Genomic DNA, 6,764 nt, shown 5'->3' on the forward strand with positions numbered 1-6,764 from the left:
TCAACGTGACTCCCCAGAACCCCTGTGTTGTTATTTATTTTTATTTATTTATACCGGTCATGGGGCTTGAACTCTGGGCCTGGGTGCTGTCCCTGAGCTCTTCAACTCAAGACCACCGCTCTACCCCTTGAGCCACAGCGGCATTTCCGGTTTTCTGGTGGTTAATTGAGGTTAGAGTGTCTTGGACTTTAGTGTCTGGCCTGGCTTTGAACCATGATCATCAGATCTCAGCCTCCTGAGTAGCTAGGATTACAGGCGTGAGTCACTGTGCACAGCCTCTGTGTTTTTATTTTGTACCGTGGAATTACCGTTAGAAATACCTAGTGTTCTGATCATGGGACTAAGAAGTCCTACGATGGAAAACTACTTCAAAATAAAATTATTTTTTTTTCCCTTTCAAGACTGTTTCCTAAAGAGAAATACAGAGATGACAATAGAAATGAAAATAGTCAAAATTTAAGGTGTGATGTCTGGATGTCTGGGATGATGTACTTAACATTTAGAACTTACAAGTACTAAAAATCTGTTTATTGAACAAGTCTCCTTTTATGACTTTGTTGCTTATTAAACAATTTTGCATATATCTTCGCTTGGTTTTCCTCTGTAAGAACAGTTTGCATTTGGGTTGCCATGGGTTTTTGTGCCTTAGAAAAAAGGGCTTTTTGTGATGTAATTTTTAAAGTTTTATTATAAATTATTGTGAAAGTGATGTATGAGGGGTTTTAAGTTGAGTAATGAGTACATTTCTTTTTGGACACTGTCACCCCTTCCCTTGCTTTCTCCCAGTTTTCTCCTTCTACCTCCATCTACAAGTTGTAGACATTTTCAATATCCATAACTGGTGCATTTGCTCACCCTTTGTCCTTCCATTCCTGTGCCCTCTTTACCTTCCCAAGGACAGGAAATAAGCAAGACAAGAAGAAAACAAAACAAAGAAATAAACCTCTTGTTTCCATTTCCTGGAGTTTGTTTAGATAAATATTATTTTATATGATAAGAAGCATATAGACATTGTGCCTTTGTGTTCCTCCCCTAAGAGTGTCCTCCGGTCTCACTATGAATGAATGCCTACGGTCCTGTATAATTTATCATGTGCAGATGTAGTTTCCATCTAGCTTCTGCCTATGTGAGAAAACATGTTAGTCTCTCTGAGCTTGACTTAGCTCACTTAATACGGTTTGTCCTGGTTCTGATATATTTTCTCTAATGGCTGTGTAAAATTCCCTCATGTATAGGTACCACTTATTTTTTGATCCATTTATCTATTGTAAGGCATCTGGACTGTTTCTATACTTAGCTATTATAAATAGTGCAGCAATGAACATGGAGGGTGTCTTGATTGTGATGTAACTTCTGTCAAGACAAAGTGTTGACACTAAGACATTTGTGTTAAATGTGTACCTTTTTATCTCCTCTTTTATCCAGTTTTTTTTTTTTTTTAACCAGTCCTGGGCTTGAGCTCAGAGCCTGAGCACTGTCCTTGGACTTTCTCAAGGCTAGAGCTCTACTACTTGAGCCTCAGCATCACTTCCAGCTTTTTTCTATGTATGTGGTACCGAGGAATCAAACCTGGGTCTTCGTGCATGCTAGGCAAGCACTCAACCACTAGGCCAAATTCCTGGCCCTTTGTCTAGTTTTTTAAATTGTATTTTATTGGGGTAATGTATAGAAGGGTTACACCTACATTTGTCTGGTAATGGGTACATTACTTCTTTTTTATATATATATTTATTGTAATTAATAGAAGGGTTACATTATACTGGTACATTACTTCTTGAACCTTGATACTGTTTCTCATGTTTTTGTCCCCCCTTTCCTCCCCAACCCCTCCCAATCATCTTGTTTCCCCCTTCCCTTCCTTATTTCAAATAAATAAGTGTATATATAGTATACCAGGTAACAAGACCAGATAGAGTAACCACATGAGATTAACCATAAGTGAAAAAAAAAGAGAAAATAACGTCACATAGTATATTAAGAACAACAATCACAAAGATAAACCTCTTCTTTCCATAATCTAGAGTTCATATTATGATTGTCCTAGCAGAGGATCACAATACCTCAAATCCTGTTCACATATCCTGTCATACAGGATGAGATAATTACAAAAGAAATAACCAAAGGAGGCATGTCAGCAGAAAGAAGCTAGAATGCTACCTGGGAATATTATTATACTTATTTCTCATGTATGCAAGCTATTTCACTTGATTTTCTCTCTTTCTTTTCTTTTTTCTACCACTAGGCCAAACTCCCAGCCCCTCCATTTGATTTTCTTGAGAAACAGTTTTGAAGACCAAAGCCCAGTCTTGAGTACTGGACGAAGGCAATACAGCAAGGCTTTGTTGAGGTGAGGTGGATTTTTTGTTTGGCATTTTTTTTTGTCTTTTTGGGTATGTGTGTGTGTGTGTGTGCTTATACTAGGACTTGAACTCAGTGACTGGGTGCTGTCCCTTAGTTTTGTTCCTCAATGTTGGTCCTGTACCCCGTGGGCCATACTTCTACTTTTGGCTTTTTTGTGGTTAATTGTAGATTAGAGCCTCATAAATTTTTCTGCCAGGACTGACTTGAACTTTATTCTCACACCTTAGCCTCCTGAGTAGCTAGGATTACGGGTATGAGCCTTTGGGTTCCAGTGAGAGCTTTGATATTTGATCACTCTGGTTCTGCCATTAGCTCTGTAAGTTGAACTCTCTCTCTCTCTCTCTCTCTCTCTCTCTCTCTCTCTCTCTCTCTCTCTCTCTCTCTCTCTCTCTCTCCCTCTCTCTCTCTCTCTCTCGCTTGAACTCAGGGTCTAGGCACTGTCCTTGAGCCTCTTCGTGCTCAAGATTAGTTCTCTGCCACATGAGCCAAAGTGCCACTTCCAGTTTTTGAGTGGTTAATTGGGGATGAATCATATGGGTACTTTTTTTGCCCAGGCTGGCTTCCATCAGTAATCCTCAGATCTCAGCCTCCTGAGTAGGTAGGATTACAGGCATGAGCCACTGCACCCAGCTTGAGCAACTTATTTCTAAATCTGAGTTTCTCATTTATAAGTTTTAATTACTTTGTTAAAGTTTGCAATGTTAGAAAATATGTAGGTAGTGTGGTACACATGGGCGTTATTCAGTGTAGAGATCTATTACTAGGAGGGGACACACAGTTCAAATTGGTGTGCAATGGCCTTGCCAAGTGTCATGAAAATGCTCTTATGGATATAACTTTGGTAATTTCTTCCCTATTTGCTAAAATCTTGGAAAGGGCCTTTGTAAACCATCTTTTAAACTATCCATTGGGTTATGAATGGATAAATACGTTTTCCTTGACTAGTGTGATAGTTAATCTTGTCTTGTTTTCAGTATTGTTTAGGAAGACACTGTACTACTTAACCTATGTCCCCAGCCTGTGCTAGTAGTCCTTTCAATTTGAATGTACTGAGAAGTCCTAGATTAGTACAGATCTGTGGCTCTGGATGTGATTAACTAAGGAACAAAGAGTCTGAGTGTTTGGATGGAATAAAAGGAGGGAAAGGAGAGACCAGCAAATGCCAGGAAGCCTTCTCTCTCTGCTTCCTGGCCTCCACGATGTGAGCTGTTCTGCTCCACTCTTGCAATGAACTGAAACTCTGATCCAAAGTAAATCTATCTTCCCTTACCTTGTTTGTTTAGGTATTTTGTCATACTGATGAAAAGTATAACACAGTTGGCACCTTGAAATCTCTATTCTGTCTTCATTGGCCTCTGGGTTATAAAATCTCTTCTCTTTAAAGAAATATGGAGTTGTCTGTGTAATCCATGGTTATCAACCCATCTCATAACTCTTACATTAATCATACTTACACAGACTTCACCAAATAAAATCATATTCTTGAGTTCCAAGGGTTAGGACATGATATCTTTGTGGGGTTCATTCTCTGGTTGGATGCAGAGAATAGAAAAAGGAACTAAGAAGAGTGACTAGCAGAGACAAGAGAAAGAGAGGACTCAACATGCTGGTTCCATTTCTCATCCCAAGGGTTTTGATCAGGAAAATCACTTCTCCTTGAAGAATAACAGAAAAAGAAGAAGGAATAGCTAAGAATTATATTCTTGTTTTTTTAAGGTACATTTTTCATTTTTTCTGAATCTTATATTGAAAGATAACTTGAAGATTTCAGCATAGCCGATAAAATACAGCAAATTCTAACCAGCGTAAATTTTGATGACTAATGGGCTCCTTCCATGGGCATAGATGACTTTATCAAGTAAGTATGTTCTTGTTTTCCTAAGTGTTTATATATTTTTACTGTGTGATACCTTCAGATCAGAAGTGTAAGCTACTTCTTGGAGAGTTATTGCACAATACTTCCATGGCATGGGGTGGTATTTGATGTGGAAGATGGAGGTGCATCAGGATGAACATTTGGCTTTAAAGTACAATAGTAAAGAACAGTCAGAACCAGAAGATGACAGATTAATGTGTTTTCTGGTCTATGTTCTTTCTTTCTTTCTTTCCTTGGACCCCAATTGTCATTCATAGTTTTAGTTTAGTTTTTTTATGTTGTTGTCAGTTTTAGGATCTGAACTTCTTTGCCAGGATTCTGTCCCCGAGCTCTTCAGTTCAAGCAAGTGCTCTACCACTTGAGCCACAGGAGATAAAAGTCCCACGGACTTTTGTGCCCAAACTGGCTTTGAACCACGACCCTCAGATCTTAGCCTCCCAAGTAGCAAGGATCACAGGTGTGAGCCACCAGCACCCGGCTAGTTTTAGTTTTAATAGCCTGTCACTGTAAAGTAACATGAATCTTAGTCTTGTGCTGTGACTTTCAAACATGCTTTGACTATGACCTTTAGTAAGTAGTCTCTACATTGTGACCTAAAGAACAAATGTATTCATATGCACACTGCAAATACCCATAATTGTGATTTATGTTTTGTAAGAAGCTATTTCTTGCAACTTCATGAAATGACTGCTGTTTGTTCAGTTTCTTAAAAGATGCCAAGAAACGGGGCCGGGAGTTTGGCCTAGTGGTTAAAGTGCTTGCCTAGCATGCACGAAGACCCGGGTTCGATTCCTTGGTACCACATACATAGAAAAAAGCCGAAAGTGGTGCTGAGGCTCAAGTGGTAGAGCTCTAGCCTTGAGAAAGTCCAAGGACAGTGCTCAAGCCCTGAGCTCAAGCCCAGGACTGGCAAAAAAAAAAAAAAAAAAAAAAAAAAAGATGCCAAGAAACCCAGGCACTGGTGCTCATGCCTGTAATCCTAGCTACTCAAGAAGGTGAGATCTGAGGATTGTGGTTTGAAGCCAGGTTGGGCAGGAAAGTCTATGAGACTCTGATCACCAAAACTACTCTGAAAAGCAAGAAGTGATACTATGAAGTAAGCCAGACTCAAAGAAACTTAGGCTCAATGGTTTCCCTCATTTGTCATAATCAGTAGAAACCTTGGGCTCTCCTAGCAGAGATTTGCAATAGAGCAAAACCTTGATACATAAGGCCATATAGTATGACGCTAAATGAAAGGATCTCTAGGATATAGAAACATAAGCCATATAATGAATGATTGTTGTCCTTAAGGTACTATGTTATCTCTCATCTCTTTTACTGTCCCTTGGTTATCTCATATTGTGACAGTATCTCACTTTGTTACCTGATATATCGGATACATTTGTATTTGGTTATTTGAAATTGGATAGGGAAGGGGGGAAAACAGGATGAGGGCTGGGGGTAGGGGGGAGGGAAATGGGGACCAAGACATGTGAAAGGGTATTAATGTATGTGAATTAATGCACCTTCTATCTGGCAAATATCATGGAACCCTTCTATTAATTGCAATAAAAATATATGAAAAAAACATTAAAAAAAATAAAAGTGTAGCACAAATTTAAAAAAAAAGAAGTGATACTATGGCTCAAGTGATAGAACTAGTCTTGAGCAAAAGAATCCCAGGGACAGCCCCCAAACCCTGCGTTTTTGCCCCAGAACTGGCATGAAAAAAAATAAAAGCCAGGTACTGGTGAATTACAACTGCATCACTCAGGAGGCTGAGATCTGAGGACTGTGGTTCAAAACAAGCCCAGTAAGGGAAGTCTGTAAGACTCTTATCTCCAGTTAATCACCTTAAAACTGGAAGTGGAGCTATAGCTCAAAGTGATAGAGCATTAGCCTTGAGCAATAAAGCTTAGGGACAGCACCAGATCCTGAATTCAAGCATTGCAACCACAAAAAAAAAAGCTAAGAAACCTATAAGCCCACTAGGTAGTTAGAATCTGACTTTTTGAAGAAGCATTCTAAAAAAAAATAATGCTTCATTTCCCAACCTTTATAGTCTGTTACTTTTAAGCCAAGCAGTGTATAGAATTTTGTTAAAGTGGTTCAAAGTGCCTTATCCTTCAAGTGTACCTCAGGCACCGCCCAAGGCAGTGTATCATTTGTTCCCAACTGGTGAGCAGTAAAAGAGCAGTAAAGAGGGTTCTGCCAGCCAGGTAGGTACTCGGTAAGCCTTGCCTGTAATCCTATCTACTTAAGAGGCTGAGATCTGAAGACGGAAGTTCAAAGACAAAGTTTAGGAAGACAAATATATAAGACTCTTATTTCCAGTTAACCAACAAAAAGCTAGAAGTGGAGGCCTGGTTGGAGTGGCAGAATGTCAGCAGAGAGGGGAGAAGCTGAGTAAGAGCTTGAGACCCAGAGTTCAAACCCTGGTGCCATAAGAACAATGAAGCTACTGGTACTAATGAAATCTGTTTCTTAAAAAGGTACTGCAGTTGGGTACTAGTGTCTCACGCTTGTAATCTCAGCAACTCAGGAA

At 39.4% G+C, this 6,764-nt stretch overlaps 1 long non-coding RNA gene across 1 annotated transcript; it reads left to right on the forward strand.

Annotated features, from left to right (window-relative positions):
* The first annotated feature begins 66 nt into the window (after nt 1-66).
* On the forward strand, nt 67-4,207 carry LOC150068986 (uncharacterized). Its single transcript, XR_016535197.1, has 3 exons — nt 67-461; nt 2,243-2,347; nt 4,078-4,207. It is a non-coding gene; the product is annotated as an uncharacterized LOC150068986 (long non-coding RNA).
* The last annotated feature ends 2,557 nt before the right edge of the window (nt 4,208-6,764 follow it).

Source organism: Megascapheus bottae, chromosome 1 (assembly GCF_031878675.1).
Source record: "Megascapheus bottae isolate mThoBot1 chromosome 1, mThoBot2.hap1, whole genome shotgun sequence".
In the NCBI taxonomy this organism is placed as follows: Eukaryota; Metazoa; Chordata; class Mammalia; order Rodentia; family Geomyidae; genus Megascapheus; species Megascapheus bottae.